A 16,311-nucleotide genomic window follows, 5' to 3' on the forward strand; every position below is an offset into this window, starting at 1 on the left:
AGGTACCTTCGGTACGAATTTAGGGTGTGGTTGCATAGTCACTTTGTCTTTAAAGAATATGGCGTAAGGAGGATGACCATGAGGGCCCCAATTTCACCCACTCTATGTGCTGAAGTGATCGCGACCAGGAACGCTACCTTCATTGATAAATGTAGTAGAGAATAGGTAGCAAGTGCTTTGAAAGGGGCTCTGGTAAGTCCTCTGAGGCCTAGGTTTAGGTCCCATGCTGGTGTAGAGTTGCAGACTTTAGGGTACATGTTCTGAATGCCTGTGAGGAAGTGTTTCATAATCAGATGCACGAACGCTGAAAACCATCTATCTTGTGGTGAAAAACAGCTATGGTTTCGAGGTGCACCTTGAGGTGCATATATAACCCCATCTGTTTCAAACGCAACATGTACTCCTAAACCAAACGTATTGGCGCTGTAAGTTTCGGTATGTATCTGTCGTGAGACCACAAGGAGAACCTCTTCCATTTATGGAGGTAAATGGTACGCACGGTAAGTTTCCTGCTGTTTAGCAACATCTTTTTAACCTCTTCCAAACCAGGTTAATTCGTTGTGATGGAGCCATGGAGAAGCCATGCCTTCAGGCAGAGTTTTCCTAGATTCAGGTGAAGAACAAGACCCTCATCCTGAGAGAAAAGTTCCTGACAGAGAGGAAGGGTGTACGGGGTGCAAAGCGGCATGCTGTTCAGGTATGGAAACCACATCTGTCTGGGCCACGTCGGAGCTATCAGTATGATCAAGGCTCTGTCGGTCCGTATCTTGTGTATCACTCTGGATAATAATGGTATCTGTGGGAATGCAAACAGGAGAGGCGTGTTCCATCAGATGAAAAAGGCATCTCCTAGGGATTGCGGTCCTAGTCCTGCTCATGAGCAAAACCCTGGATGTTTATGGTTTCAGATGTTGCAAACAGATCGATGTGTGGTGACCCCCACATGCGGAATATGTGTTGTGCGATGTTGTCGTTCAGTTCCCATTCATGTTCTTGGGAAAACTGTCTGCTCAATGTGTCTTCCACTGTGTTCTTTTGCCCCGGGAGGTACGACACAGTAATGGTAATACTGTGGATAATGCCCCAGTTCTAGCATGTTATGGCTTCTGTGCATAGGGAAAGAGATCGAGCGCCTCCCTGTCTATGTAGAACATATAGGCACGTTGTCTGTCATTATTTGTTTCTTATTGGTAGGAAATGTTGGCACACGTTTTGAACTGCTCATAATTCGAGTAGATTGATGTGTAATAAAGACTCCACAGGAGACCATTTCCCTTGGATTGTGTGTTGGTTCAAGTGTGCACCCAATCCAATCAGTGAGGCATCTGTAGTGATCAGGATGGATGCTGGGTCTTGGTGAAATGGGACCCGCGCACACATTGTGTGGATTTAGCCACCATTGTAGTGATTGAATGACTTTTGGTGATGGTGGTGACAGGAGTCTGTTTAGACTGTGTTTGTGTGGTATGTAGACTGTTCTCAGCCATCCCTGGAGACAGTACATGTGTAGTCATGTGTGCTAGACCACAAGATCGAGGCCGCCATGTGTCCTAATAGTTATAGGCAGGTGTGTGCAGAGCCTTTTGGACTGTTTGTGACTACCAATAAGAGAGTGGTCATTGTGGAGAATCTGGTCATTAGTAATGAAGCTTTAGCTTCTATCGAGTCTAGGTAAGCTCCGATGAATTCTAGTTGTTGAACCAGAACTAGGGTAGATTTCTTCTAATTTATTTGTAACCCTCAGGTATGGAAAAGTGTCAGTCGTTTGTGTGAAGTGTATTGCTTTTGCTTGAGTGCAACCCTTCAACAGACAATCATCCAAGTATGGGAATATCATAATTCCTTGTCTGTGTAGGTGTGCTGCTACTACAGCCAGGGTTTTGGAGCTGTCGAAAGTCCGAATGGTAACACACTGTATTGGAAGTGGTCTCTCCCTACTGTGAGCTGTAGGAATTGTCTGCATGCGGGGTGTATAGCGATGTGAAAATATGCATCTTGTAGGTTGAAAGGTGAAAACCAGTCCTCTTCTTCCAGCGCTGGAATCATTGACGTCAGCGTGACCATCCTGAATTTGTGGGTACGCACAAATTCGTTGAGTTTTCTGAGATCTAAAATGGGTTTCCATCCTCTATGTTTCTTTTGAGTCAAGAAGTAGTGGGAATAGAACCCCTACCCCCTGTGTTGTACTGGAACATGTCCCACAGCACCTAGCTGTACAAGATGGTTTAGTTCTTGTCGTAGAAGATGCTTGTGAGAAGGGTCCCTGAAGAGGGACGGGGAAGACGGATGGGTAGGCAGGATGGAGATGAAGGGGATGGTATAACTAGAATGTCCTATCTCCACTACCCAGTGATCTGTGGTGATGGATGCCTACGCTTGGTAAAATGGCTGTAGTTGGTGACCAAACACCTGGGTAGGTTGTGTAATATATATGCTGGTTGTCAGGGGAGGTTGATCAGACCCTTGACCAAATCTTCAAAATTGCATCTTGGTTGGTGGTGCCTGTGACGCAGTTGACTGGGACTGAGGTGGTTGGTGTCTCTGGCACGAATTGTCCAATGGTCTCTGGTGCCGGAGACAATGTGTCCCTGTTTTGGTTATAAGGTTGGTATCTCCTCCATCTATTAGGGTATGTATATATGCCCAGGGTTCAGAGTGCTGTTCTAGAGTCCTTCATTGAGTGTAGGACTTCACCGGTCTTCACGGAAAATAATTTCGCTCTGTCAAAGGGAAGGTCTTCAACTTTAATTTGGAGGCCCTTTGAGATTCCGGAGGATTGTAACCAGGATGCCCGTCTCATGACTATAGCTGTAGCCATCATGTGAGTGGCCGTGCCCGTGACATCAAGGGACACCTGTAGCGCTGTCCTCACGACTAGCTGTCCCTCAGTTACGACAGATTGGAATTGCTCCCTTCTGTCCTCTGGGATGTCCGCAGGGAACTCATTAAGTTTCTCATAATTGTCATGGTCATACTTAGCCAGTACGGCGGTGTAATTGGCCATGCAAAACTGGAGAGTCACAGACAAATAGACTTTGCAACCTAACAAATCCAGTCTCTTAGAGTCCTTGTCACGTGATATAGATTTATACTGGGATTGCTTCCCCAGTTGGTTCACCGCATCCACCACCAAGGAGTTTGGTTGAGGGTACAAGAATAGGAAATCCATGCAGTTTTTGGGCACATAAAATTTCCTATCCACTCTTTTGCTGATTGATATGGTATGGGGGTATGGCAGCTGGAGTTTGCCATACTGATTCTACTAGTTCCAGGAAGGTACTATTAATTGGCAATGTTATCTTTGTAGAGGATGCCGGGTGTCATATTTTTAGGCGCTAATGTTGATTTTCAGTCTCATGTTCCAGAGGGATGTTCTGACTTTGTGCGACCCGTTTGAGTAAGTCCTGGAATCGTTTTGAGTCATCTGTGATGGCAGACAGAGATGGCAATACCGCCTCGTCTGGAGATGAAGATAAATTGTGGGCTGGTGAGCAGTCTTGTGGATTGGAATCCTCCAACTCCTCGGAATCCACATGCACCTCCGAGGGCTCAGTGGCTGTCACTGTAGAAGGGTGAATCTGTCACCTCTGTGGGGTGTGAGGTCTGTCTGAGATCTGTAGATTGCCTGGGGGTCCCATTGTGCCCAGTGCATTGGGAATGGCATGGGTGGGCACATCCATGGGTTAAGCCAGACATGGGGGCACGTCCCTGTAACCGTTTCCTGGCACTTGTATGGGATGGAGAAGAGTGTCCTGAATAGAAGACTGCCTCTTTTAGGTCATCTTCCTCATCGCTTAAAAATTGCGGGGCATTAGGTGAGTCCATCTGTACTGGTGCAGTCGGCACCAGAGAACAGTCTGTGCTGTGTACAGGTGAGCCAGGCTCGAATGATATCTCAGTGCCAGTTGATTGAGTGAGGGAGCGCGGTCCCATGGGCATTGGTGCCATGCTCTTATGTGTAGACATCATCTGTGAGATTAGTCCTGTTGGTACCGTCAACTTATGCGTGGCCTCTGTTGATGCCAGTGATGCCGACTTAGTGCGTTCATGCATTGGCTCTGCAGCATGTGGTACCAGTGGAGGTGGCATGGTAATCAGAGGCGGCATTGGCACCGTGTCCTTCCTCAAGGCATTTGGTGCCATGGAGTACAAGGCTCATTTGTGCCTACTACTCGACACCTAATCTCCGCTGGCATAGGTCCCAATACAGACGGTGCCGGAGGTGCCTGGAGCATCAAACATGCTCACCCTGCTGGCCGTCGGCACCAAGGGTAGTGATCATGCTGGAGACAGTTTCCTCTTCAACAGTTCTCTGTGGGTTGGAGATGCCTCCCTCTTCCTTGATTTTCTGGAGGAAAGGGAACTCAATCTGTCCAGCGAGGAGGCACACAGGGAATCCCCCGATGGGTTTTTTTCCGAGATAGAGACGGTGGCATTAGGGATTTCTCCATAAGGATCATTTTAAGTCTGAGATCCCTATCCCTCCTTGCTCTGGCTTTAAGATTGCTGCTGTGGTTGCATTTTTGAGGGATGTGCACCTCCCCCAAGCAACTGAGTGTCCATCGGAGACAGGCATAGCATCCTTACACAAAGTGCAGCGTTTAAAACCAGGGATGCCTGGCATTTTCGTTACCCAATTTTGTCGTGGTATAAGGAGATAGAAATGGAGAGGAAAGCTCTTCGATTATATATCTTTTAAACAGGGAAAGGCTAAGTGGTTCAACAGAAACCTAAGACTAACCATTAACTAATTACTGGGAGCTAAACTTAACTATTTCTAAATCTTTTCTAGGTAAATTTCTGACACCGCCCCTGGAGCTCCATCTGCAGCTGAGGGCGGTCAAGAAGGAACTGAGGGGGTCAGGACGCGCAAGCACTAGATGAAGCGCCAACAGTACCGTGAGACAGCTACTGCACACGCGCATCCCAACCAGGCACTGCTACCAAAAACCTCTGATCAGCAGCGCCAGGACACATCAACACCTGAAGTGGAGCATCCACAGGGACAGCTCTCAAAGAAGAACTTAACCATACTAAATAGCTCAGTGGAGAAAAAAAAAGTTACACTGTCAAGACTCCACTAATAGGAGGCTACAGCTTTAGACTCGGGAGTCTTTCAGCTTTATTTAAATTGGACCTACTTAATCTAAATCACAGGCATGATTTAAGTCCACATTTTCTCACAGTGGAATTAGAAATATCAGATATTTCCACCCATGTGCAGGGACAGAAAACATTTTTGATAGCTGGGTGCTAACTGTTGGCAAAATATTGACTAAGTGGCAACTCCTGCAATGCCAGGAAGAACAGATACTTATCAACCTCTTTTGAGGTTGTTTTACAGTCCTAGGATTTCAAGCAAGTTTCAAAAATATTCACGAAGGCATCCAAAAAATTGGGCACCAAGGCATCCATCCACCAAAGTACTTAAACACATGGCTAATCTGACTTCACTGGCTACTGTTGTAGTGCTTCTCTGTGTTATTTTAAACTTCCTTTAAATGAGTCACTGTTATAGACCAACATGTTGAAAGAGGTGGTGCTGAACAATTCAATTAGACTGCAGTAAATCTTCAGGACTAGATTATTATAGGTGAGGCTCATAATGCTGCTAATTATGAAGGTTTTCTGACACCTCCCATTGTAAGACTGTTTTCAGTTGCTTACAAAACTTTGTCCAACTTTAACCATTTAGGCTGAAATTTATCATGCTAAGCTGGGGCTCTGACAGTGAACCTGGAGGGGGACAGTAAGACTGGCTAAGCAAGGAGACTTGGAAGAGGAGCCAGAAGAGTGGAAACTGGGACTGGGAGGGGGAACCTGGGGTGGGGAAGAGAAGGGGCAGAAGAGTCTATGACCACTTCAGCACAATCTCCTCCAGTGCCTGGAATGGAATCCAAGATTCCTGGAGTTTCACCATTCCTCTGCTGTCAGCAAATACATCTGTGAAACCAACTGGCAAAATGTGCATCTCAAATCCTGCGTAGTGCTGGTCCAGATAGCAGCAATATGTTCTCATCTTCTATCAGTTACTCTGGTAGCTCAAGTGGCAGGGGTCTGTGAAGTGGATCTAAAGATTCCAACCCTGCTGACTACATGTGGGTGCCAATAGGATGCCACATAATGGAATTTCTCCCTCCCTCCCCCCAGTTTTGTCTTTGTAAAGATTTAGGAAATTATACAGAAAACTATGTTAATAGACCATTAAGATTGCAAAATAAAGCACTCAGAAGTTAGAAAATGTCTTCATTAAGGTTGCTTGTGCAAGTCAGACCCCTTGTGCATATGCACTATGATACAGTATTTAGTAACATGATTGCAGACTATTTGCCACATTTTGTGTGTGTAATATACATACAAGAGTACTAAAGTACTTTAAGAAAAATGGCTACTGAACTGCTAATAAAGATGTTTTGCATTAAAGTCAATTACCACACTGGAGAGTAACAAAAGTACCTATCTTAAAGGAACTAGATGTGATCTTGGAAATTACGCATCAGTCAACCTTACTGCAGTATCAGGTAAGCTGGTTGAATCAATTTAGAAAAGAATGATAAGACCTCTTGATATGGTAGCAACAAATCAGCTTGACAAATAAGAAAATCATGTCTCTCTAGTCTACGAGGATATGTCAATAAAGTAGTGCAGCAGGAGAAATGGCTGACACTGTATTTGAATAAAGGTTTTATAAAGTTTCTAACAAAGTTCTACAGAGGATTTGGAAATCAATCACAGCGTGAGAAGTAATGTACTGTCACAAATTAGAAACGGGCAAAAAAGAAAGGCTATACTTCATACAGTAACTGTATTTCTTGATGTGTGGTCCCTCTCAGTATTCCAATGGGGTGTGCATGTGCTCCACATGTGTGAGACCAGAAGATTCTTGCTAGCAGTGCCCACTGGTCCACATCTGCACCCTTTTACTCCTCCTGCTCTGAGCCGACAGCAGGAGGGATGGTGCAGACTGACTACCTCTCCAGCTACCTTTCTGCCATGAATACCATTAAACGCACTGCAGCAGAAGGGAAGGAGGGAGGGTAGTTGAACAGATAGTGACCACACATCTTGATCTCCAGTTACTGTACAAGGTAAGTAACTTCACCTCTCTTAGCTCTTCAAGAGATGGGTTGTATTATTCCACTATAAGTGAGTCACAAGCAGTAGTCATTGAGGAGAAGGGTCCAAAGATCCCTGCTGTACTACTGATTGGAGAACTGCTCTGCCAAAGGATGTCAGCTATAGTAGCTTGCACCAGGGCATGATGTTTCACAGAAGCGTGAGCAGAGCTCCGTGTTGCTTCTTTACAGGAGAGTGTCATCTTAAGTGAGGCTACTGATGCATCCTAGGCTCTAGCGGAGTGGGCCTTCACATCTTGTTGGGGAGGAGTCCATCAAAAATATCTTCTGATGGGAGGCTAGGGTTCGAAGGACTATGGGGCGGGGGGGGGTGGGGAGGGGGAAGAGACATTATGTTTGCTACATTGCACCTTCTAATGCTTCCTGAGTGATTTCTAACCCTTTTGATGATAAAAGGGTTAAGGGGCTGGGTGTTGTTTGTAGAGCTATGATTTGTGGAATTTTTGTTATGGTGCTTGAGTATAGAGGCCTAGTGAGCAGAGAGTTTACCTTTAAGTCCTTTCAGGAATGCAGCAACTCAACTGTCTTCTCACTAAACAAACAGTTTCCCCTCAAAGGGCTGATCCTCCACCATGAACTGGACATCCTTGGGAAATCTGGAGGATTAGAGCCACAACAACCAATGCACGACCACAGAAGTTGCCATCAAGAACAACATTATATCTGCTGTATCAACTAAGGCTTGAAGGGATGCTCTGGCTAGCAATTTACCCTCAATGAGTGCTTGGAATTGCAGCCTATCTTTTTGTGGGAATTAGTGAATTCCTCAAACTTAGTATAATTAATAAAATCATATTCTGACATTAAGGTTTGGTAATTTGCTATGTGAAACTGTACACTCAAAGTCAATATTTTTCTTCCAAAAAGTTATAAGTATTTAGCTTTCTTATCAGAGGGGAGTAGACACGGTCTACTTCTCTCAGTAACAGCTTGTACTACTAATGAATTCAGAGCAGGGCATATAAATAAAAATTCTGCCCTTTAGATGGCACAGAGTACTTCTCCATTCTTTTTGGAGTGAAGGCACAAGTGGCTGGAGTGTGCCAGATGGTCTTGGCTGATTCTAAAATGGCTTCCTTAATGGGACCAGTCTCTGGAGAATGCAGAGTAATTTATGAGGAATGTCCTGCAATTCCTCCAGAGGGATACGGAATGTGTCTGCAATCCTCCTAGTAAATCTTCAAGTTGCCTGTTACCCACTAGGCAGTGATGGTGAAGCCAGTACAATCACATCTGGAGATGAAGATGACATTAGGGCTGGTGGTTCTGTCTGATCTAGTTCCTCCTCTTCCTCCACTAGTTCTTGAGGAGGTTCGGGATCTTCTCTGCGAACGAAGTGTTGTCTGGATTCCCAATGGGATCATCTAGATTCAAGATATTGCATGTATGGATCCGATAGTATCCAGTAAGGCCAGTTTGAGAGGTCAAATGGAAATTGGGATAGTCACCATGGAGGAGACTACCACTAGTCTCCAGGTGCACAATCCCTCTTATGAAATCAGGATGGTGCCTATGAGACTCTGGGTCCTCTGTCTGGACTGATCCTTTGTCTCTATGGGAGTGGTGATGATCTCCCACTAAACCTGACTTTTCAGAAGCACTGGCAGTTTTGAATTCTATGGATGGTGCTGCCTTATTATGCCCAATTGGTAGACTGTAGGGAGAGCCACTCACCAGTACCTTGCATGCTCTGGACCAGTGGTGTAGAGACCTTCCTGGTCAGAATGGGTTCCAACAGAATTGGGGATTCCAAGACCACATAGATGGACTTGTCCTTGGGGGCCTCATATGTATCCCCTGATGCAAGTGAACAGACTGGCTTGTCTTTCTGTGGTGTCAGCGGTTTGATCTCACTGCTGTCTTCAGCACCAAGAACTCCTTTTCTTGGTGCATTGGTACCATCAGTGTAGGAGGTATCTACTTTTGTTATTCCCTCATCTGTATTGGGGACAGTCCAGCTCCTGCACTTAGCATTGGTTTTGGGGCACTTCTGCCCTTCAGAGCCAAGAGAATGGTACCGTGCTCCTTATGAGCTTCTGAAACTCCCTACAGGGGTGTAGAGTTTGACCTAACTTGGAGGTTATTGGAGAATAGGGATGTAAGTATCATTTAAAAGAGTACCCATTTAAACTATTAAAATTATCAGTTAATTGTTAACAAGTTCACTATTTACTCCTGGCTTGGGGGGCGGCACCCTGCTGTCTCTCCTTGGAGAGCTGTGGGCTGGGGATCATTTGCATGTGCATGACTGGGCACCTTGCACTGATCACACCCTCTCCCAGTTACTAGGTGTTGCCTAATGCGGCTAGTTTGGCGGATCGCTGCCGGGAGAGCAGCAGTGCCAGGGCAGATCCAAATGTTCTAGTAGATCCAATGGTTCCCAGGCAGACCCACCGCTGCAGCCAGCTGCAAGAGAAGCAGAGCTGGAGAGGAGGGGGTTGCCAGGCTGCCCCCAGCAGTGCCCTCTCTGCCAGGCATGGGCTGATCCAGCAGTGCCCCGAGCTGTGAGAACGCTGCAAGCTTCAGTGCTTCCCTCCCCCTGGGTATTGCTGTAGCGTTTTTAATGTGCACATTAGGTATTACAAGGTCACAAAATTATTTTATCAGTCTTACTCCTGGGGGAATTCTGCACCATTGTGCAATGCAGAATTTTGCAGAAATTAACGTTGTGCGCAGAGAATTTCCTTTCACCCACAGAAATGGGCTGCAGTGCTGCTAGCTGCCTCTAGAAGCCACTGGACTCGACAGAGCCCAGCTTGCACATAGAAGACACTACTTGGGGGAGGAAGAGGGAGCTAGAGGGTTCCTGGCAACTGCAGTTCCCAGCATGCCCTGAGGGAAGGAGCAGGGAACTCCATGCAAGCCTGGGACTGAAAATCAGGCTGGTTCTACCTCTGCATCCCTGGGCTCTGGGGGGAGAAAGGGACGGGTGTCTGGGGAAGGTGGATCCTGCAGCTGGGCTCTGGGGAGGGATGGGGTGCAGGTAACTGAACTGGCGGGACCCTACGTTTGGGCTCTGGGAAAGAACGGTTTGGGTGTATTGGCGGGGGGGGGAACCCCGCAGGTGGGCTATGGGAGGGGGGAAGGAGACAGAGAAACAGGAACTGGGTTGTCATAGAGGTTTCTTTAACTCTCTGCTCCTGGGGGAATCTGTGTGTGTCTGTATTGTTACAGATATACTTGCTGACAGGTATTCTGAAATAAAATTACCAAAATAACTGAAACTAGTGTGATTATGCAGCAAGATACTGACAAATAAAATTTGCAGAATTTTAAAATATTGTGCTCAGAATTTTTAGGAGCAGAATGCCCCAGGAATACAATCTGTTTTAACTGCAATATATTAACGGTAAGACTAATACTTACTGGTTAACCATTTAACATTTTACATCTTTATTGGAGAAGAGGCCCTCTTATTGGATGAGGGCCCAGAGGAGGGATTTCTTATCTCTTGCGAGAGTGCTTCCTACCTTCCTCATGCCCGTTTGGGCTAGTCCCTTGCTCTACTCCTACAAACCTTGGAGCTGAAGGCCACTGGAGCAGTGCCTTCTTGATGCCTCCACCTGACGTACAAGGGTATCTGACAGGCCAGGGTTGGACTGAGGCTTCATGGCATAATCCATTGGAAGTCTTCCAACCCAGTACTCGCAAATTTGACTTTGGAAGGATTGGCAAATACCACACTTTGAGGGGATGTGAGCCTCACCTAGGCAGTAGAGGCACTTGAGGTAGCCATCGCTGACCAGAAAGGCCTGAGGGCAACACACACAGTTTTAGAATCCCTGGATCTTGGGAATAACTAGGCACTCAGGATGGGGGGGGGGAGGGGGGTAGACCCACCAAATCCTATTAAGAACTATAAAAAATATAAACTACATTTTAAACTATTTACAGTGCATTACAGTTAGATGCAGAACCTAGCTAATGAAGAGGTTCTACCTCAGACCACAGGCAGCAGAAAAGAACTGGAGAGCGTCTTGCACTGCCCCTTTTGCCCTCAGTTTGGAACACAAAGAGAAAGGAGCAGGTGAGGACCTAAGGATATTGTTAGCAAGAATCTTCTGATCTCAATTATATGGAGCACACACCACCACCACCCCTCCCATGGAATACACATAAGGACTATAACTCAAAAAGGAAAATAAATTTTCCCCTTTCCAAAAAAACCCAAAAACAGCGTGATGACCCAGTTCACCAACAAACTATCTAGAAATGAGGGTAAATAGAGAGATTATTTTATCTTCAAATATTTTAAAATAGACAGACTATAGGACACTAAAGAAATCCAGAGAGCAACCTAGCAAAGCTAAATGAATAGGCAGCACCTTTACTGTTGACTAATGAAAGTGAGTGCACAACAGAAGGAACTATTCCTACATATTGGTGGCTTTTAAAATTACCTCTAACCTCTCTGGAACAAGACCATTGTGTTATTCTAGATACCCTGATGAAAATGTCTGCTTTTTTGACTACCCCTGGGCATTGCATATTTACTAATGCAATTAGATAAGTCAATGTTGGCACAGTATTCCAGGTAAGGGTGTAAATTCACTATATTTTAGAGATACAGAAGAAATAAATGAGATCCAAAAAGAGGTGATAAAGATTAGAGGCATGGATAGAGATTGAAAAGACTGTGTGTGTTTAATTTATAGAGGAAACAAATTAAAAAGCAATGACAGAGATACACAAAATAATGAATGTTAAAGAGGCAGTTAAACAGACCTATTACCCTCTCCCATAACATAACCAGGGGACATGTGATAAAAGGTATCAAATTTAAAAAAAACAAACATAAAATACTTTTCCACAAAAAACATGATTAACCTATGGAACTTGTTTGCCCAAGGTATCATCTTTTCTCCAAGACTAAACACAAAAGGATGAGCTGGACCATTGTTTGTCCATGTCCAGAGTCCTCTCCTATTAAGCCTTGCAAAGGGTAAATCCTGTCCCCTATATTATTATTGAATTATTATTATTATTATAATATATTATAATTATATAATATATATATATATATATATTATAATTATAATAATATTATTATAATTATTATTACTTGTCTGAAGTTGCTGGTTAGACATATGGGCTGAGGTGTAGAGCTGGATGTTGTTTGTGTATTGCTGACCTCTCCCTTGCCTCAAATGTCAATATTACTTTTTGCCAGCTGTCCAAATACCTGGATGAGGAGCAGCTGGCTGAAACTAAACCCAAGCAAGAGAGAAAAGAGAAGGTGTTTGGAGAAGGCAAGGTCTTGAGACATCTTCTTTGGTCAAATGCATCTGCCTGAACATTGTAGAGTCAGTGAATAGCATTGGGGTACTCTTAGCTATCCATGATTGTGAACGACACCCATGTTCTCTTGCAGCTGTCCAGAACACTGTGCCCTATCCTATCAAAAAGATCTGGTCACAATAATCATGTTTTCATGACTTCCAAATTAGATTATTGCAAATCCTACCTATAAACAAAGGTAAACAACCTAAGATCTTCAACCGGTAAGAGAAAAAGCCCATCTGCTCAGCAACTGACACTAGGATTACAGCACCTCTGGTTCCACTCATTACACTAGCTCCAGTGAACACAAAATCCAATTCAAAAAGTCTCATTCTTAATATCTGTAGCTCCTCACAAGCCTGACCCTAGTTCCTCAAGAAACTGCATCTCTCCCCATAACCATGACCTCTATCAAATTGTCTATGAACAGGAGGAGAACTGAAAGCATGAGAGAAAACTTTGCCATGAGATGGACAAACCATGGAATCAATTCCTACAACAGAATTAACACTACCCTCTGAGCTACCAGAATCAAATACAACACACACTGCTTTAATCTTAGCTATCCCCAGCCCACCCCCATACGTTTAAAAAAAATAAACCAAAAAAACTGCCCTGTTTCAAGCTACTCTTTACAGTTGCAAAGTATCCTTCCTCCCTCCCCCCCACCCCCCCAAAAAAAATCAAAACTTGCGGGGTGGTCAGATACTATGGTGAGATGAGTCAAATACATATAAAAATGAATTAGATATTTAAAAAGGATGAGAACAGCCACAGCTGCATTAGATGACAAGCAATTAAAGATGCAAAATCTGTCTTGCTTCAGCATACAAGTCAATTCTAAATTGAGTTTGGCAGAAATTTCTCATAGGGCACATTATTCCAGAGTTGTTCACTATGAAGTTTCTTGCACTTCTCTGAAGCATCTGGGAATGGACTGATCACTTTCAGACTGCATACTGGGCTAGACAGACCACTGGTCTGATATAGCACAGCAATTATGTTCCAGCATCAAGTATTGTTTTTTTGAAAACTTTATTCAGTACCGTAAAGGCAAGCTCTGCAGTGGACTCCTGGTACCTTTTGAAAATGAAAGTATTTCAGTTTCAGGATTGCTAATTGAAAATCAACTAAGAGAAACAAAATAAAAACCATACACATTTCGGCTTCCTCCACACACACTAAAATAATCTAAATTGCAACCATTGATTTAATCAGGTATATTTATCATTGTTATTCCTCAAAGATAGCATTTGCAAACATTAACTGAAGTACAGTAGACTGACCAGATGTTCGCAAAAGCACATGGACAGTAACAATGTGGGTTTTTGAAGCACTATGAGACCCAAAGTAAATATTTTCTTGAGAAACTTCTTCATATTTAATACATATGTCAAGATAATATTATGGTTTTTTTTAAATGCAGAGGGTCAGGAAATGCAAAGCTACTTGATAGAACCATTAATAATAGTATTTAATTGTGCAAGAAACAAAATATCAGCTACAAAATAACATTATTGTATTTCATTGCAAAAAAATCCCACAAAAATGATTTTAAAAGATTGAAACCAACATCTATTTTTAAAAGATCACTGTCAAACAGCACCTTTGGAACTGGCCACTCAGGGCCTAGAATAAAAACTGCCCAATGTGCTAGCACCCTGAGATGGACTCAAAAGCATGCTTGGAAGGGTAGTGGAAGAAAAGGAAGAACAAAAACCAAAGGACAGGCAGGGAAGGGTACCATGGGAATCATGTGGAGATGATCAGAAGCCTACACACTCTAAAGAGCTAAGTAATGTACAGTATGCACAATGGTTCTTTTTAAAAAGCTAATGTCGTAATATATTAAACATATAGCCAGTTAATTAAAAAGTGCTCTCAAGTTTAAATTCTGATCATGAATGACATCAACTATGCTAAGAGAACCACTGGAAAGGACTCTAAATTGCCTCAAAATGAAGACATGTAAAATTTGACAAATTTGAATGCCATGTTTACAATATGAAGTATTGCAGCAAACTAATTTTCAACAGTAAGTAGTTATAATCCATGCTGACGCTGCCCCTTTACAGCAGCAAAAGATCGGTTCTTTTTAGGAACAAACCTAGCATGGCCTAATGGTATTTGTGCCAGAGCCAAAAATCAATAGGAAGGCTTCCATTGGGTTTGGATCTGACCCTTTAATAGCATGTCATTTTAATATCCCATAAAAAGTTTTACTCCTCATGATTTAAATACTGACTGCTGGAGTCACAGTTTGTATAATCTCAGTGTGTAATTTTCCTCAAATTACCACAAAGTCAATATCACTCACAATTTAGCTCTAAACTGTTGACCAAAGTAGTTTGTCATACTTCATCTCTCTCTAAAAACAAGATATTGAGTTCATGAAGCACAAGAAGCTGCTCTGACATGCATACAAAAGCTGTTTTGGAAGCAAAGAGGAAGTCTAATATAAATACTGGTATTGCCAGATTCACCAAAATATTTGTCATTATGGAAATACAATATCTATTCACAAAGCTCTACAAAGAAATAGGACACAGTGTGTGCTACATACGTACAGCACAGTTGAGGTAGACAGAGGCCTGATGCATCACTTAATTAAAAGGGTCAGGTTACATAAACGTTTAGACTGTTTACAAATATAATTCTTAAAAACTGGTTACTATGCAACTAGTAAGATTCATGCTTGAGGCAACTCCAGAGCAAAGATCCAGAAAAAATGTGCTGGGCAATCTAAGTTGATGTTGATTCAATAAAATGAAACTTGATATAAATTTGTACTTTTAGAGAGATATACCAGGATAGGTCTTTAAAAAATAAGCATTGTGTTATATTACCGAGTGTTCAGACAAGCTCCAAGTTGGATTCTCCTCATTTCACCTTTTTTCAAAGTCTTACTTTGAATTCTTAATAGGGAATTCTTGGAAAGCAAATGAATTTACTATTGAAAATATAGTAACAAGGGGACAAACCAAGAGAAAGCAATAGCTCAAGGGACCACATGATTAATAGGGGAGTAACTGTGACGACTCAAGTTAGAGAGGAACAGATTGGGGGTGGGGGAGAATACTAGGTAAGAAATAAATCACTGATTAAGTTAAAAGAATCTAACATCCACACTCCAACATGACAAAAAACATGTTTAAAAGCAAACTAATTTTTAGTCTACAGTTCATGTTTTATTACACAATCTTCAAAATAAAAATTCTACTTCAAACTGAAAATGGATTTTCTCTGAAATAACACAACTAAAAAGCCCAAGGTCACTTCTTCACTCTACCATCATCATTAGCATTATTTAAATTGGCACACATCCTGGCTTACAGAAAGGAAACAAAAAAGTCTTAGTAATTGCAAATGAAGCAAGAATGCTTTACATCATATGTTTACCCACATTTTGGGTTGTCATGGGTTCTGCTAGGGAGCAGCAGAGAATCTGACATTACTTTAAGTAATCTTTTCTCAAAGTGATCTGCAAAACCTCCTGTCACCATTGTGGGTGCAGTATTAATAGTGACTTCTATGAGCATATTCATCTTTTAGAAAGCTTAAAAAGAGATTGTCTGAAAGGAACGGAACTGCATAAAATTAGCTATAGAATTAATTCATCACAAGTGCTATTTGTCTGGAGTGCATTTCCTCCCACTCCACACTTTTTCTGTTGTTAAGGGCAAGAGAGTAGATGGTTTTTAGCAAGGAGGTTTTAATCACAGAATTTCTTTTCAAGTGATGGGTCCAATTGCCAGCAACTTCCCTCCCCATTTCTATCTCTGTCCATCACATCCCCAGAGTCTGTTCCACACCTGTTATATTTGTCTGAAGGTGGTCTCAGGTAACTGAGGCAAAGGACAAAAAAGTAGCAAACATACAGCATGTGTTCTAGTTA

At 43.0% G+C, this 16,311-nt stretch overlaps 2 protein-coding genes across 2 annotated transcripts in view; one reads left to right on the forward strand and one right to left on the reverse strand.

The window, feature by feature from the left end:
- Positions 1-6,436, forward strand: part of COA1 (cytochrome c oxidase assembly factor 1) — a 135,423-nt gene extending 128,987 nt beyond the window's left edge. The window contains exons 7-8 of the transcript XR_013345265.1: positions 550-697; positions 3,353-6,436. The gene's annotated coding sequence lies outside the window, so the exon portion shown is untranslated. The remainder of the gene's footprint in view (positions 1-549; positions 698-3,352) is intronic.
- STK17A (serine/threonine kinase 17a) overlaps positions 1-16,311 on the reverse strand; it is a 63,744-nt gene that overhangs the window by 42,873 nt on the left and 4,560 nt on the right. The window lies entirely within an intron of this gene.

The sequence above is a fragment of the Eretmochelys imbricata genome, chromosome 2, assembly GCF_965152235.1.
Source record: "Eretmochelys imbricata isolate rEreImb1 chromosome 2, rEreImb1.hap1, whole genome shotgun sequence".
NCBI lineage: Eukaryota > Metazoa > Chordata > Testudines > Cheloniidae > Eretmochelys > Eretmochelys imbricata.